Here is an 18327-nt window from a genome sequence, read left to right as displayed (position 1 = left end):
TTATTTGAACAAATAATAAAGGAGAATTTCCCCAATCTGGCAAAGGAAATAGACTTCCAGGAAATCCAGGAGGCTCAGAGAATCCCAAAGAAGTTGGACCCAAGAAGGAACACACCAAGGCACATCATAATTATATTAGCCAAAATTAAAATGAAGGAGAGAATCCTGGAAGCAGCAAGAGCTAAGGGGACAGTCACCTACAAACGAGTTCCCATCAGACTGTCAGTGGATTTCTCAAAAGAGACCTTACAGGCAAGAAGGGGCTGGAAAGAAGTATTCCAAATCATGAAATCCAAAGACCTACAGCCAAACTTTCCAGCAAAACTTTCATTTAGAATGGAAGGACAGATAAAGTGCTTCTCAGATAAGATCAAATTCAAGGAGTTCATCATCAGCAAGCCCTTATTATACAAAATGTTAAAGGGACTTATCTAAGAAAAAGAAGTTAAAAAAACATGAACAGTGAAGGGACAGCAAACTCACAGTTATTAACAACCACACCTAAAACAAAAGCAAACTAAAAGTACAGCTAGATCAGGAGTGGAAACATTGAAATGAAGATCTCAAGGAGGGTTAGCAACAGGGGAGGAAGGGGGGAGAAGGTACAGAAAATAAGTAGCATAGACATTAGATAGAAAATAGATGGGGGCAAGAATAGTATGGGAAATATAGAATCTAAAGAACTTGAGACACATGGTCATAAACTAAAGAGGGGAATGGTGGGGGTGGGGGGTGCAGGGTGGAGGGGAATGAAGGGGGGAATAGAACAACTGTAACGGCATAATCAATAAAAAATAAATAAAAAATACTATTTCAGTCAAAGGTGGCATATTTATCTCTTACGTGTTTTGTACTCTTAATACAGTAAATGAAAAAACCAGTGCAGATCCAGCCTATCATCTTATCTGTTGACACCAGATCATGGGGAATGATTGTTTATACTAATGGCCCTGAGACCCAGAGGAATGGTTATGGTAAAATCAGTATGTTCTGCTTAATAAAGCCAGGGAGTATATATAATATTTTAGGCTTATTTCAACAAAAAGTGTTAAATACTTTCATCATTTTACAAGGCACTCTATTCTTCTGCCTATCGTGACTGCATTGCAATGAACTGTAAGAGTGCTTACAAGGTGCTTCTGGAAAGGCATTAGTTAGCTGAGATCATTAATGTAAGATTTACCTACTTAGTGTATTGGAAGCTATTGATGTAAAACAATACTGCCCTTCATATAGGAATAATTTATTCCCAAGGTAGCAATTTACAGATTGAAGTCTGATAGCTGACTGTTAAAAATGTCTGTTAACTGACTCCATTAATGAAACATGAGGGTCTTCAAGGCCTGTACCTATGTTTACACTTTATATATACTCTTTTTTTAATGTTTAATGTATATAGGGGTTGCCAAATCTCATCTGATTGTCTTTGTTCAAAATACTCAAAAAATTTTTTTCTTTTTTGCTAATAGGTCTGGGCTGAATGGCTTATCTCTGTTGGCAAAAGAAATGGTCTGTGATTCAATGTTATTTGTAAATTATTTAAGTCATTTCAAATGTTAAACTATGGAGTGAGGATAGCCTATTTTTATTGGTAATCTGAATACTCAGTAACAAATGCACAAAATAGAAAAATTATCAACATATTTATTTTAGCAACCTATTCAGAAACTTAATAATTGACTCTAGAAACTGAAAACAATATAAAACCTTTGGTGAAAAAAGAACATTAATGGATGTGTTAACTGGCTAGGAAAATAAGTCTTCTACCATTATAAAGTACATTTTATTGATTATGATATTACAGTTTTCCCAATTACCCCCTTTTATCCCCCATCCACCCTACACCCCCAACCTTCTAGCATTACCCTCTTAGTTCTTGTCCATTGGTTGTACATATAAATTCTTTAAATTCTCTGTTTCTTGTACCATTTTTGACCTCTCCCCATCTATTTTATACCTGCCAATTATGCTTATTTCTTTCCTTCCTATTATCTCCTCCTCCTTCCCACTGAAAACCCTCCATGTAATAACCATTTCTCTGATTTTGTTCCTCTTGTGGTTGTTCGCTTAGTTTTTGTTGTTTTTATTTTCTTTTTTTTCAGGTTCATTTGTTGAACGTTGTGAGTTTGTTGTCATTTTACTGTTCATAGTTTTTCATCTTCAATTTCTTAGGTAAGTCCCTTTAACATTTCATATAATAAGGGCTTGATGATGATGAACTCCTTTAAATTGACCTTCTCTGGGAAGCCCTTTATCTGCCCTCCCATTCTAAATGATAGCTTTGCTGGATAGACTAGTCTTGGATGTAGGTCCTTGCCTTTCGTGACTTGAAATACTCGCTTGAAAGTTTTCTTTTGAGAATTCAGCTGATAGTCTTATGGGCACTCTTTTGTATCTAACTCTCTCCTTTGCTCTGGCTGTTTTTAAGATTATCTCTGTATCTTTAATCTTTGGTAACTTAATGATGGTGATCCTTGGTGTGTTTTCCTTTGGGTTCAACTTTTTTGGGGAGTCTTTGAGCTTTCTGGACTTCCTGGAAGTCTATTTCCTTTGTCAGATTGGGGAAGTTTTCCTTCATTATTTGTTCAGATAAGTTTTCAATTTCTTGCTCTTGTCTTTCTCCTTCTGGTACCCCTAAAATTCGGATGTTGAAATGTTTCAAGTTGTCCCAGATGCTCCTGAGCTTTTCATTTTTTGAATTATTGTTTCTTCTTTCTGTTCCGGTTGGATGTTTATTTCTTACTTTTGCTCAAAATCATTGATTTAAGTCCTAGTTTCCTTCCTGTCACTGTTGGTTTCCTGAATACTTTCCTTCATTTCACTTTGGGTATCCTTTATTTGTTCTTTTATTTCGCAAGCAAGCTCAATCAGTTCTGTGAGCATTTTGATTACCAGGGCTTCAAGCTCTCCATCAGATAGGTTGGCTGTTTCCTCATCACTTAGCTCTCTTTCTGTAGTTTTGCTCTGTTCTTTCATTTGGACCATAATTCTTTGTCTCAGTGCACCTGTTAAATTTTTAGGGGATGGGGTTTTAGGTATTCACCAGGGCAGGGCAACACTCCTTGCTGTGCTGCTGCACTGTGTGTGGGGCCAGAGAGGGAACGATGCAGTTCTGCTCTGCTCTAGCCCCACTTTCCAATGAACTCATGTACTCTTGTGTGCGACTGGGAGTTTCTCCCACCAAGGCCACCCCAGCTGTAGTCCACAGTCAGCTCTGACTCTCAGTTTCCTGTTCACGCAGCCCTGCCTGCAAGGTCCACCACCTTGCTGTGGGTTCTTTCCATCTTTCTGTCTTGCCAGTCTAGTTGTTCTGGTTGACTCTGTGTAATTCCTTGGTTGTCGGAGTTCATGCACTTTGGTTTTCTGGCACTTCTAGTGGTTTACTGATTTAAAAAAATTTATTTAGTTATTTTTCAAGTACAGTTTTTTGTCTATTTCTCCCATCACAGCTGCTGTGTCCTGTGGTCCCTACCTCCCTCCTATTTCCACCCCCCTAGTTCTCGTCCCTGTGTCCTTCATATTTGTTCCTCCAAATCCCTCCCCATTTTTCCCTTTAAATTCCCTTCCCTCTCCCCTCTGGTCACTGTCCCCTTGTTCTCTATCTCAGTGCCTTTGTTTTTATTCTGCGTGCTTGTTTGTTTTGATGTTTAGCTTGCTGTTAAAGGTGAGATCTTATGGTATTTGCCTTTCAACACCTGGCCTATTTCACTCAGCATAATGCTTTCCAGTTCCACCCATGTTGTTGCAAAGGGTAGTAGCTCCTTCTTTCTTTCTGCTGCATAGAATTCCATTGTGTATATGTACCACAATTTTTTGATCCATTCATTTACTGACGGACACCTAGGTTGCTTCCAACTCTTGGCTATTGTAAATTGTGCTGCTATGAACATTGTGGTGCATAGGTTCTTTGAAATTGATGTTTTAGGATTCTTGGGGTATAATCCTAGCAGTGGAATTGCTGGGTCAAAAGGCAAGTCAATTTTTATTTTTCTGAGAAATATCCATACTGCTTTCCATAATGGCTGTACCAGTCTGCAATCCCACCAACAGTGAACTAAGGACCCCTGTTCCTCACAACCTCTCCAACATTTGTTGTTTGTTGCTTTGTTTATGATAGCCATCCTGACTGGTGTAAAGTGGTATCTCATTGTGGTTTTAATTTGCATCTCTCTGATAGCTAATGATATTGAGCATCTCTTCATGTGTCTCTGGATGTTCTGTATGTCCTCCTTGGAGAAGTGTCTGTTCAAGTGCTTTTCCCATTTTTTAATTGGGTTGGGTGTCTTCTTAGAGTGGAGACGTATAAGTTCTTTGTGTATTTTGGAGATTAAACCTTTGTCTGAGGTATCATTGGCAAATATGTTTTCCCATACAGTTGGTTCTCTTTTTAATACTGTTTTCTTTAGCCATACAGAAGCTTTTTATTTTGATGAGATCCCATTTGTTTATTCTTTGCTTTATGCCTCTTGCTGTAGGGGACATATTGGTAAAAATGTTGCTCCGTGAAATATCTGAGATTTTCTTGCCGATGTTCTCCTCTAGAACTTTAATGGTGGCACAGCTTATATTTAAATCTTTTATCCACCTTGAATTTATTTTGGTGTGTGGTGTAAGTTTGTGCTCCAGTTTCATTTTTTGCACGCAGCTGTCCATTTTTCCCAACACCATTTGTTGAAGAGACTATTTTTACTCCATTCTATGTTACTGCCCCAGTATTAATTGCCTGTAGAGAGTTGGGTTGATTTCTGGGCTCTCTGTTCTGTTTCATTGGTCTTTTTATGCCGGTACCAGTCTTTCTTGATTACAGTGGTCATGTAATGCAGTTTGATATCAGGTATTGTGATCCATCCTACTTTGTTCTTCTTTCTCAAAAGTTCAGCTGGTATTCGGGGTCATTTATGGTTCCATACAAATTTTTGAAGTGTTTGTTCTATGTATGTGAAATATGCCATTGGTACTTTAATAGGTATTGCATTGAATCTATATATTGCTTTGGGTAGTATGGACATTTTGATCATGTTAATTCTTCCAATCCATGAACAAGGTATATGTTTCCATTTGTTTCTGTGTTCCCTGATTTCTTTCTTCAGTGCTGTGTAATTTTCTGCATACAGGTCTTTTACCTCCTTGGTGAGGTTTATTCTCAGATATTTTATTTTTCTTTTTGCTGTATCAAATGGGATTTCTTCTTTGGTTTCTGCTTCTGCTGATTCATTGTTAGTATACAAAAATGCCTTTGATTTCTGGATATTGACTCTGTAACCCACTGTTTTCCCAAATTCAATAATTAGTTCGAGCAGTTTTTTTTGTAGAATCTATAGGAATTTCCATGTACACTATCATGTCATCTGCAAACAGTGACAGTTTTGTTTCCTTTTTTCCTATTTGGATGCCCTTTATTTCTGTTTGCTGCCTAATCATTGTGGCCCAAACTTCCAAAACTATATTGAATAGAAGTGGTGAAAGTGGACATCCTTGTGTTGTTCCTGATGTTAGTGGAAAAGCTTTTAGTTTTTGCCCATTGAGTATTATGTTGGCTGTAGGTCTCTCATATATGGCCTTTATTATATTGAGGAATGCTCCGTCTATTCCCACTTTGCTGAGTGTTTTTTATCATAAAGGGGTGTTGTACCTTATAAAAAGCTTTTCTGCGTCTATTGATATGATCACATGGTTTTTGTCTTTGCTTTTGATTTATGTGATGAATTACATTTACTGATTTGTGAATGTTGAACCATCTTGCATCCCTGGGATGAATCCCACTTGGTCATGGTGGATGATATTTTAGATATATTGTTGGATGCAATTTGCCAGTATTTTGTTGAGAATTTTAGCATCTCTGTTCATCAGTGATATTGGCCTGAAGTTTTCTTTCTTTGTTGTGTCTCTATCTGGTTTTGGAATTAGGATGATGCTGGCTTCATAAAAAGATTTTGGGAGTATTCCACCATTCTGGATTTTTTGGAATAGTCTGTGAAGGATAGGGGTTAGCTCTTTCTTGAATGCTTTGTAGAATTCTCCTGTGAAACCATCTGGTCAGGGGCTTTTGTGTGATGGGTGTTTTTTGATTACGGCTTCAATTTCTTTTACTGTTATTGGTCTATTCAGGTTTTCTGCTTCTTTTTCATTGATTTTGGAAGATTATATTTTTCTAGAAATGTGTCCATTTCCCCTAGGTTTTCAAATTTCTTGGCAGGCAGTTTTTCATATTAATTTCTTCTATCTGTGGCATCATTTGTAATCTCTCCTCTTTCATTTCTGATTGTGTTTATTTGTGTCCTCTCTCTTCTTTTCTTGATAAGCCTACTTAAAGGCTTGTCTATTTTGTTTATCTTCTCAAAGAACCAACTCCTGGATTCATTGATCCTTATAATTGTGCTTTTAGTCCCTATGTCGTTTAGTTCTGCTCTAATCTTGGTTATTTCCTTCCTTCTGCTTGCTCTGGTCTGTCTTTGTTGTTGTTCCTCGAGTTCTTGTAGGCATAGGGTTAGGTTGTTTGTTTGAAATGTTTCTATCTTCATTAGGTAGGCCTGTATTGCTTTAAACTTTCCTCTCAGGACTGCCTTCACTGTGTCCCATAAGTTTTGGGTTGTTGTCAGTTTGTTTTCATTTGTTTCCAGAAACTTTCTGATTTCTTCCCTAATTTCATCTCGACCCATTCATTATTTAATAGCATACCATTCAGTCTCCATGATTTGGGGTGCATTGGGGTTTTTTCTTTAGTTTTGGTTTCCAATTTCAGTCCCTTGTGGTCAGAGAAAATGCTTGGTATGATTTCAATTTTATTGAATTTGTTGAAGCTTGTTTTGGTCCTGTCATATGGTGTATTTTTTAAAATATTCCATGTGCATTCGTAAAGAATGTGTATTTAGTTTCTTTGGGATGAAGGGCTCTATAAATATCAGTTAAGTTCATTTCCTCTAGGATGTTGTTTAATGCTGCAGTGTCTTTGTTGATATGTTGTTTGGAAGATCTGTCCATTTTTGATAATGGGGTGTTAAAATTCACTACTATAATTGTGTTGCTGTCAATATCTTTCTTGAAGTCCTCTAAGATTTTCTTGATATATTTGGGTGCTCCTATGTTGGGTGCATATATATTTACGATGTTAATGTCTTCTTGGTGGATTCTTCCCTTGAGTATTATGGAGTGACCTTCTGGGTGTCTCTTTATGGTTCTTTTTTTGAAGTCTATTTTGTCTGATGTGAGAATTGCTACCCCAGCTGTTTTTTTCTTGTCCATTTGCTTGGTAGATTTGTTTACAGCCTTTGATTTTTAGTCTGTGATGGTCTTTTGTCCTGAGGTGGGTCTCTTATAGGGAGCATATATGTGGGTCATGCCTTCTTATCTATTCAACTATTCTATGTCTTTTGATTGGGACATTTAATCCATTTACATTTGTTATTATTGATACGTACTTATTCAATGCCATTTTTGTACCTGTGTTCCTTTCTGTCTCTCACTTTTCCTTCCTTTCCTTAAAGCAGTCCTTTTAGTATTTCTTGTAGGATTGGTTTGATGGAGCCATATTCTTGTAGACTTCTTTTGTCTTGGAAGCTCTTTATTGGCCTACTGTCTTGATTGAGAGCCTTGCTGTGTAAAGTAGCCTTGGTTGTAGGCCTCTGGTTCTCATTACTTGGAATATTTCTTGCCATTTTCTTCTGGCTTGGAATTTTTCCATTGAGAGTTTAGTAGCTAACCTTATTTGGGGCTCCCTTTTATGTTACTTCTTTTTTCTCCCTTGGTGCCTTTAAGATTCTGTCTTTGTCTTTGAATTTTGCCATTTTAATGATGATGTGTCTTGAAGTGGGCCTCTTTGGGTTTCTCTTGATGAGGACTCTCTGTGATTCCTGGATTAGTGTGACTTCATCCAATTAGGGAAATTTTCTCTCATTACTGTTTCAAATATGTTTTCTATCTCTTGTTCTTCTTCTCCTTCTGGTATACCTATTATTCGGATATTATTACGTTTCATATTGTCTTTTATTTCTCTTAATCCCTCTTCATTCTTTCTGAATTTCTTTTCGTTTGCTCCTTCTGTGAGATGCTTTCTACTTTGTCCTCCAACTCACTAATCCGATGTTCTGCCTCATCTGTACTACTTTTGAAACTTTCTACTGTGGTCTTCAATCAGAAATTTTATTCTTCATTTCCTCTTGTCCCTTGCTGATAGTTTCTATTTCCTTTTTCATGTTGATGTATTTTGTGGTGAGAACTTTGTAGCTCCCCTGTAGTTTTTGGTAGCTCATTGTGAGCTCTTTGAACTTCGTGATAACCAGTGCTTTGAATTCACTATCTGATAGTTGATTAGCCTCTATTTCATCTAACATTCTTTCTGAAGTGTCTGCTCTTTCTTTTAATTGCAGATTGTTTCTTTGTCTTCCCATTTTTTGTGAGACTCTTCTTGTTAGTCTCAGCTTCTAAAATTGATCTGTTCTGACTCCCTGGGTTTAAGTTTTGAACCTCTGTGGTATAATACCTGTGAAGTTCAGCGGTGCAGACTCCTTCAGGTATCTTGATGTTCTCCGTTTCCACCTACTCCTTTCATCGTGTATGTGTAATCAGTTGCAGGAGGAGGCAAAATGGGTTATGACAGCAGAAGAGTTTTTTTATGATATTTATACTCACAGCCTGTAGAGAGGAGATAGGCAATCTTTAGGCTATATATTGTGTTAACCGTATTCTTAAGCCCCACTTGCCACTTTTATGAAAGGATGGACAAAAGAGAAGCCTCTTGTTGGGGAGGGTAGGTTGTGCATTGTAACTAGAAAGCAGTGAGTTTGCAGATGGTCATATTTTGAAGTAAGGTGAGTGTAAGGAACAGAAGATAGGTGTAGTGTGTGAGCAAATAGAGTTAGTCACTACAGTGATAGAATTCAGGGACCTGTACAATGGGCTAAGATCTGGGAAATGTGTTGTGAAATATTTGCTGTTGTATAGATCAGCTAATATTTACACTAATATTAGAGCAGCACTCATATAACAAACTCTGTGTGATCTGTCTGAGTAGGGGGCATAGAGTTTTAGGTAGTGTGCTAAAGGAAAACAAGTGGTGTGGATTTTCGAGGATTAGCAAAGCACTGTGGAGGAAAGGACAGGGGGAGCCTTTCTAATAATACAATATAACTACTCAAGACTGAGAAGCCTATACAGAAAGAGGAGGAATACAGAAATGTTATTAAAATATAAAAGAAGTGAGAATAATGAAATAAATATGCAATACCTCATGGCTTCTCTGCTATAGGAAGGTGAAATTTGTCTCTCTGTCTCTACTGTTGAGATGCCCCTGTTTGGGTCCCAGTCTGGTCCTTTCACAGTTCCTAGTTGTTTGCATCTCTTGTGGGTAAAAGGAAACGAAGCAAGAAACAAACAATCAAACAAAAAGGCAGGAGAAGGGAGGCGAAAGCGATGAGTTGAAGAGGAAAGGAATAAGGACTGAAACAGGGAAAAGGAAAGGAGAGGAACAAAGTATAGAAAGATAAAGCATTGATCAAATTAAAAAATATATAAGATAACTAAACAAATGCACAAAAAAGTTCCCCCTTTTTAAGGGGGAAAAAAAAAAGAAAAACCCAAAAAACAAACAACAACAACAAAAAATAATAACAACAACAGAGAAACCCTTTCCTTGTTGGTTTCAAACTGTCCAGACTGGTTTATCTGGTTGCTGCAGAATCTCTTTGTGGGCTGGGATGCCGTGCAAGTGCGTGCACCAGCCAGGCTACCAGATTGGGGTGTGGCACCCGCACACTCCCCAAGCTGCTTGGGTCCCACGGGTTCTGGTAGGGTCCTTCCCAGTCCTGTGGCGGGACTCAACTGCTTCAGCACCTGTGCACGCCGGTCAGTTGAAGCTGGCAAGGTGCTTCCCAGTCCTGTGTTGGGGACTCAGAGGATTCTGCACCTGTGTGCACCTGCCAAGGTGTCTGGGACCGAGAAACCTGCAAGGTGCCTCACAGCCCTGTGTGTGGGATCCAGAAGCCTCCGCGCCTGCTTGTGCCAGCCAGGCCGTCTGAGACCCGAGAAACCAGCAGGGTGCTTCCCGGTCCTGTGGCGCCGATCACTAAGTCTCCACGCCTGAGAGCGCCCTCCAGGCAGTCCAGAACCCGCGAAACCAGCAGGGTGCTTCCCAGTCCTGGCAGTGGCTCAGAGGCCTCCGTGCCCGCAGGTCCGTCTGGGACCCGAGGAACCGGTAGGGTGCTTCCCAGTCCTGTGGTAAATCCCCACATGCCTCTGATTTCCCCTTGGCTCGCTCCAAGGTGAGATGGGAAGCAAGCCAAGCTGTCCTGGAAGGCGAACACCTCAGTCCACTTTAAAAAAAAAACCCAAAAACCAAAAACTCTCCAGATAGCCTGCCTCGTCCCCAGCTAGACCAGTGAGGCCAATGCATCTCTCAGTTCTCCCAGGCTTGCGAGCACAGAATCTGCAGTTGAACCTGGCCCTGTGTCTTTGTAACCCTCCCTGATAATGCAAGCCAGCAAGCAGAGAGGTCTCTGCCCCGTGTTGTCCAGTTTTGCTTATATGGGAAGCGGAGGAGCTGCTGGCCCGCGCTGGTGGCCACTGGGGCCGCTGGGTGCCCAGGCTTCTGTGGCAGACACCTCTGGTGTTGGTCACAGACCAATGGCTCTGGTCCCTGGCCTTAGAGGCAGCACTGGGGCCACCTGGCAGGGGGCGCCAGCCCCCGCAGCCGCTTTGTCTTTACTCCATCCCCAAGACCTCACTCACCTGCCGCTTTCTGGTGTTTCAGTGTCAGTCACAATCTCTGCTCTTTTAATTTCACAAATGCTGGAAAACCGACGGATTAGTGCGCTGCTTCTCTATAGATCTGCCAGGATTTTCACCCACGAGTATGGGAGGTAGAATCTGCTCCGTCCTACTCCATCGCCATCTTCCCAGCCTGCTGTTTATTGATTTTAAATTGATTGTTATCCTCCTTTTGGTTGTGTGAGGAAGGAAAGGGTTTCTACCTATGCTTCCATCTTGGTGGGAACTCTGCTTTTCTGAATTCATAAGTCTTCTACCTTCATTATGTTTTCATGTGTTACTTTGTTTTGCAAAAATAAACATACACTCATTAAATATGAGCATTTTGTGAAACACGTATTTCATATGAATGATCATACAGGTAATAAATTTTCCTCTTTTCCTTGCACAGCTGTAAAAAATATTATAGAAATGGAAATATGGAAAAGTAGACCAAAGGTTAAAAGTATGGAACATAAGTTTTATAACTGTGAGTGTTCTCAGTGGCCTTTTTCTTTCCAATGCCATCATTGTTAGTCTGTTTTTTCTACTTCCTTCGAGTAGATACCTTTTTTTTTCATGCATAACTTTTTCCTGGGTTAACTAAGTTAAAATAATGCTTTATTCCTTTAGTAGTAGCAATAAATAAAAATTTTGGACAAAGAACAAGGAGCCAACAATTCAGCTACCTAGTAGATTATGACATGCTCATATCAGTTTACTAGGAGACTGTGCTCCAAGAATCCAATTTAGAATCAGATTGTGTCCTGACTGAAAACATTGATGGGCAAGGTAGAATACTGGGTAGGAGCTAGAGCTGAGGCAGAACCAGCCTGCCCCTTCGACCTGTTCCTCTTTTTAAAACAATCTTCATAATAAGCAGTATCTTTCATGTCTGCATAATACTGCAGTATTTCATGGAATCAATATTCCATTATTAAAGTAGCTGAATCCTAGTTGTTGGGAATTTCTTTTTTCTTTTTTTTTCTTTTTTTTAATTGATTATGCCATTACATTTGCTCTATTCCCCCCCTCCATTCCCCTCCACCCTGCATACCCCTCCCCCACCATTTCCCCCTTTAGTTCATGAACACGTGTCTCAAATTCTTTAGATTCTGTATTTCCCCTACTATTCTTACCCTCCCCCCATTCTATTTTCTATCTACTGTCTATGCTACTTATTTTCTGTACCTTCTCCCCCCTTCTCCTCCTCCCACTCCCCTGTTGCTAACTCTCCATGAAATCTTCATTTCTATGGTTCTGCTCCTGATCTAGCTGTCCTCTTAGTTTGCTTTTGTTTTAGCTGTGGTTGTTACTAACTGTGAGTTTGCTGTCCTTTCACTGTTCATCTTTTTTATCTTCTTTTTCTTAGGTAAGTTCCTTTAACATTTCATATAGTAAGGGCTTGGTGATGATGAACTCCTTGAATCTGGTCTTATCTGAGAAGCACTTTATCTGTCCTTCCATTTTAAATGAAAGTTTTGCTGGGTAGAGCAATCTTGGTTGTAGGTCTTTGGTTTTCATGACTTGGAATACCTCTTTCCAGCCCCTTCTTGCCTGTAAGGTCTCTGTTGAGAAATCAGCTGACAGTCTGATGGGGACTCCTTTGTAGGTGACTGTCCCCTTATCTCTCGCTGCTTCTAGGATTCTCTCCTTCATTTTAATCTTGGCTAATGTAATGATGATGTGCCTTTGTGTGTTCCTTCTTGGGTCCAACTTCTTTGGTACTCTCTGAGCTTCCTGGATTTCCTGGAAGTCTATTTCCTTTGCCAGATTGGGGAAATTTTCCTTTATTATTTGTTCAATTAAGTTTTCCACTGGTGGCTGTGCCTTTCCCCCTTCTGGTACCCCTATAATTCGGATGTTGGAACATTTAAAGATGTCCTGGAGGTTCCTAAGCTTCTCCTCATTTTTCTGAATTCTTATTTGTTCATTCTTTTCTGTTTGATCATTTTTTTCTTCCTTCTGGTCCATTCCCTTGATTTGAGTCCCAGTTTCCTTTTCATCACTATTGGTTTCCTGTGCAATTTCCTTCATTTCAATTAGTTTAGCTTCCATATGTTTCTCTAATTTGTGACTAAAATCAACCAGTTCTGTAATGATCCTGATAACCAGTGTTTTGAACTGTGCATCTGAAAGACTGGCTATTTCTTCATCGCTTAGATCTATCGGTTCTGGGGCTCTGAGTTATCCTAGAGCCATTTTTGGTCTATTCGTGCTGTTAAGTAAGCGGAGCGAAGCCTTAGTTGTTTACCAGGACGGGGCAACCCAGGTCACTGGTTTGTGACGTGTCGGGGCGTGGTGAGAGAGGGAGCAATGGCGGTCCTCTCCTCTAGCCCAGCCCGTCCAGTCACACCACTTGCCCCGATCTTGTTTATCCGATCAGAATTGTGCGAGCCTGCTGCCCAGCGCAGGCTTCCCTTCTCACTGGTTTCTCCGCACGCAGATGCGCGACCACTGACCGACCGCAGACAGCCTGCCGGGCCTCTTCCCTGTGCGCTCTGTAGGTCGCTCGCGATCAGTGCCTTCGGCTGCTTGTGCTCTGCGCACCACCGGGGAATTTTTTCTTGCTAACCTGCTCCGCTGCTGGTTTTGCTTCTCTTACTGGTTTAGCTGAGCATTTAGATGTCTTTGGACTCTGTATTGTCGATTTTCCGTGTGGCTTGGTTGTGATGGTTGTTAAAAATAGTTGTTCTCAGATTTGGTTGTGCACAGAGGCAAGGTGGTTCCTCCACCTACGTCTCCATCTTGGCGGCCAAAAGCCTCTTTTTTCTATTATAGATAACAATAAGGTGGATTTCTTTGTACATTTGATTTTTTTCACAATTTGTAATCATTTGTCTAGGATTTGGAGGATTCATTCTCTAAAGTACTATTACTGTTATAGATGGTGATAGAAATTACTATAAATATAAAATGCCATAAGTTGTATACAAACTGCATCCTTACTGGTATACAGACATTATCATTTTCATTTTCGTTCTTCTAACTTAATATTCTCAAGAGCTTTTGATTAAAATAATACATTGCATTCTCTATGAGGCATTCCAATTCTTACCTCACCCTAAACTTTTCTAAAACTGTAACTTGTGGCTTGGCAGAACGTTTTTCAATTCTTATACAGATACTAATTTACAGGGTCTGGCACAAATAACATCCTTTTTTATTGCAAAATCTTTAATCATGAAATCATAAGCATGTGATTCTATAACATAACAATATCACACTCAAGCACTCCATATTTTAGGCAAAATTTTCAAATTTAAACTATAAATTATTACACACATATTATTATCCTACCAACCACACTCAAAGCAAGCCTTACATCTTCCAGACCTTATAGATCGCAACTCTCCATGGATCCCTCAACGTCCTGAATCTGGAGTTAGACAGGGTTTGAAATAACAGTTCAGCTACTAGACCCTTAATCTCTGTGTGTCAGAGTATTTATTTTATCATTCTATAGCTTGGAGGTAACAGTGGTGGGAGGAGAGGGAGGAATAAAAGGAGGGAACAGTGTGCCTCCTCATGCAGACACAGCATGCAATTTTTAAACTTTTTCATAAAGTTTCATAAATAAACTTTTTTTGTAAACTTTTTCATAAATAATTTGGAAACTTTGTGTTCCCAAATTATTGTGTTCTTGATGGAAGATGAAATCTCTAAATCATGGCTATGCAACTTAAGTGAGGTAGAACTCAATCAAATATTTTACTGCAATTTACTTTCTATGAATGGTAATTCTCTTTTTTTGTTTTTGTTTTGTGCAGTATTTCACTTTTTGTGTTATGTCTCCTCTCTATAACAAGGAATTACATGGGGGTGGGCAGAGGGGAAGGAAAAATGGGGACATCTGTAATAGTTAGCAATAAAAATAAAGAAAAAATAATTTAAAAAAGAAAGACAAAATGTCTAAGTTGGTTGAGCTAGGATAACAGTGGTAAAATAATTATTTTGCCTAGGTTAGAAAGGAAAAAAGTTTTGGAGTTCTAAGCATTTTCTCTTATTGTAAATACTAATTTAACACTTACTATGTATCAGGTAGTGTGGGACTAACAGCATGACATGTAAATAACATCTTTGTACATACAAGATTTTACTTAGTCTTGCTTTTTGCAGTGATTTCCTTTGTTTTAGGGTAAAGGGCTACTGATGAGGGGGATTTAGGAAAGGAAAGTGAAGGCTTAGGCAGAAAAGTGACAGGTGGGGACTTGGTAAGGGTTACACTGGCATTAGTATGCCTATCAGCTGACTCCCTGGAAACTCACTTTGGTAAGCTATTCATAGATTTTGAAATTGAAAATCTATTTTAACCCACTGGGCCACACCAGCCAGGGCCTGAAAACCTGTTTTTGCAACTGCTATTAAGTATAAGCTTCTGACTGTAGAACGAGGTGCATTTTAATCATATTTCTTCTTCAAGGCAGGCAAGAAATAAATTCTATTAACCCAGCAGAGGGTTAGCACAGGAGCCTGGTCTGAGCAGCAGGCAAATAGGAGGATTGGTGAACACAGTTCTGGGCCCAAAAGTGTACTTGCGCTGAGACACTCTTGATTTAAGTCAGGTACCCTTTCATGGGTGACTCTTCCTCACCATCAGCCTGCCCTTACTCCTGGAAGATATGTTTCTATTAGAGTCAAGGAGTTGACTCTCATGACACTTTCTATTTAACTGTAGATACTATTAAGACGAGGCTCAGGTGTTACTTTTTGTGCATCTCTGTATCTCCCACAGGGAGTGCACTCTGCAAACTTTTGTGAAAAGGAAATGCCAAGTACCCTTCATTTAGTCAGTTGAGCAAATATTTATTCAGTACATGTGATGAATCAGAGGTCGTTCTTCATGTTATCTTGCATTGGTGAACAACACAAACAGCCCCTGTCCTCATGAACTTATGTTCTAGTGGAATTCATGGTAATGAATTAAAAATAAACTTAGAATAAGCTTTATTGTCAGAGAGATAAGCCCCATAAATAGTAAAACTCTTAGAAGGTATGCACCTATCTACAAAGATTGAGTACTTAGTAGGTGCATGAAATTCAAGTGGGACAAAAGTAGATGTATAGTTGTTTGTATGAATGATCATATAATAATTACTAAATAACACAAGGATAATCTGTGCTTTGTGTACTCAAAACTGTAAACCTACTTCTTCAAACTCCTATATATGCCAACAGTCAATAGTGAATATTGACAATATTTAACTTTGTATTTGTTTGTGTTTTACCCACTAGCTATGGTTTTTGCACATAGTTCAAAATTCTTCAGACATGACATCTAGTAACTCTTCTTGGAAGGTTACTCCTCCTCCATTCTTTTCCAATTTGGGTTTTCAGAGATCACATCCATGGAATTTACTACCACATGTACATGGCTGTCTTCCTATGACGTTCCAGGCCTTTAAAGGAGATAGACTATTGTGTGTGTGTTGAATGAAGCAGATCCTTAAGTTTAATGTTCTGTCACTAGATAAACTGGGCCAAATGAAATAGAATCAAATACAACCTTAATAAGTGTTTCAAGAAGAGCTGTTAAAAGGGTGTAAAGTAGAAACTAGTTGTGAAATTTAAAGAAAAACTTAAGCTATTGAATTTGAAATAAGAGAAAGAAGAAGATACATTGTGTGCAATTTAGTGGTCATTCTTACCAAAGTCAGCAGAACTGACCTATGGTTCTTATTTTGAAAATTTTTATATTATTATGCTCAGAATTGCTTGAATAGATTTTGAAAGAAAGAAAAAATAACCTTCATATTTCAGCTAAGGAGTGGCCAAGCCTTTGACCCTTGAGAGTCAGGAGTGTTTCTGATGTTTTGTGTGTATGTGAAGAAAGTAAGATGATAGCAAATACAATGACACATACATATTTTGCCTTCTCATAAAAAGGCATAACCATGGCCATAGAAAATCTTTGCTTTTCCTTCTCGGACTGTAAGTTGGTCCTTAGTCCCATCCAGGAAACCAGGAACTCAACTGTGCATGTTGGTGGAGAAGGTACTGGGGCAGCAGCGTGGCTGTAACTCAAGTAGCACAGCTGGCCTGGTGTCTGAAGCAGTGACTGACCCAGTGGTGCTGGAGGGGCCAGGAAAGGGCCTGAAGCTCTAGAATATTGAACAATTTCCAAGCACAAACAGAAAGCAGAAGTTCAGATCATTTAAAAAAAAATTTTTTTATTGATTATGCTGTTACAGTTGTTCTATTCCCCCTTTCATTCCCCTCCACCCTACCCCCCATCCCCACCATTACCCCCCCTTTAGTTTATGACCATGTGTCTCAAGTCCTTTAGATTCTATATTTCCCATGCTATTCTTGCCACCCTTCTATTTTCTATCTACTGTCTATGCTACTTATTTTCTGTACCTTCTCCCCCCTTCTCCTCCTCCCACTCCCCTGTTGCTAACCCTCCTTGAGATCTTCATTTCAATGTTTCCACTCCTGATCTAGCTGTCCTTTTAGTTTGCTTTCGTTTTAGGTGTGGTTGTTAATAACTGTGAGTTTGTTGTCCTTTCACTGTTCATGTTTTTTTAACTTCTTTTTCTTAGGTAAGTCCCTCCTTGAATTTGATCTTATCTGAGAAGCACTTTATCTGTCCTTCCATTCTAAATGAAAGTTTTGCTGGATAGAGCAATCTTGGCTGTAGGTCTTTGGATTTCATGATTTGGAATACTTCTTTCCAGCCCCTTCTTGCCTGTAAGGTCTCTTTTGAGAAATCCACTGACAGTCTGATGGGAACTCGTTTGTAGGTGACTGTCCCCTTAGCTCTTGCTGCTTCCAGGATTCTCTCCTTCATTTTAATTTTGGCTAATGTAATGATGATGTGCCTTGGTGTGTTCCTTCTTGGGTCCAACTTCTTTGGGATTCTCTGAGCCTCCTGGATTTCCTGGAAGTCTATTTCCTTTGCCAGATTGGGGAAATTCTCCTTTATTATTTGTTCAAATAAGTTTTCCACTGGCGGCTGTTCCTTTCCCCCTTCTGGTACCCCTATAATTTGGATGTTGGAGCGTTTAAAGATGTCCTGGAGGTTCCTAAGACTCTCCTCATTTCTTTGAATTCTTGCTTCTTGATTCTTTTCTGTTTGGCCATTATTTGCTTTCTTCTGGTCCACTCCATTGATTTGAGTCCCAGTTTCCTTTTCATTGCTATTGGTTTCCTGGGCAATTCCATTCATTTCAATTAGTTTCGCCTTCATGTGTTTCTCTAATTTGTGGCTATAATCAACCAGTTCTGTGAGGATCCTGATCACCAGTGTTTTAAACTGTGCGTCTGAGAGTTTTGCTATTTCTTCATTGCTTAGATTTATAGGCTCTGGGGCTTTGAGATCTTCTTGAGCCATTTTTGGTCTGTTCACACCCTTTAAGTGTGAGAAGGGGTGCCTTGGACTCCCAGGTCGCTGGTTTTTGATGCTGTATGTGGGGGCATGGTCAGAGTGGGGAAATGGCGACCCCCTCTGCTGTTTCTCACAGTTGGGTGAGGAGCAGCGCCTTAGTTGGTTCACCTGGGCCGGGCCACTCAGAGTCACTGGGTTATGACACTGTATGTGGAGGTGGGGTCAGAGCAGGGAAATGGCGGTGCTCTCCACTGCTGCTT

At 39.6% G+C, this 18327-nt stretch overlaps 1 protein-coding gene across 1 annotated transcript in view; it reads left to right on the top strand.

The window, feature by feature from the left end:
• MMP16 (matrix metallopeptidase 16) overlaps nucleotides 1–18327 on the top strand; it is a 302769-nt gene that overhangs the window by 54533 nt on the left and 229909 nt on the right. The gene's annotated exons all lie outside the window — the stretch shown is intronic.

This window comes from Artibeus jamaicensis, unplaced genomic scaffold (assembly GCF_021234435.1).
Source record: "Artibeus jamaicensis isolate MK-2021 breed Jamaican fruit bat unplaced genomic scaffold, CSHL_Jam_final contig_386, whole genome shotgun sequence".
Classification (NCBI taxonomy): Eukaryota; Metazoa; Chordata; class Mammalia; order Chiroptera; family Phyllostomidae; genus Artibeus; species Artibeus jamaicensis.
The sequence above is the reverse complement of the archived record's forward strand: the minus strand, read 5'-3'. Positions and strand labels throughout refer to the sequence as shown.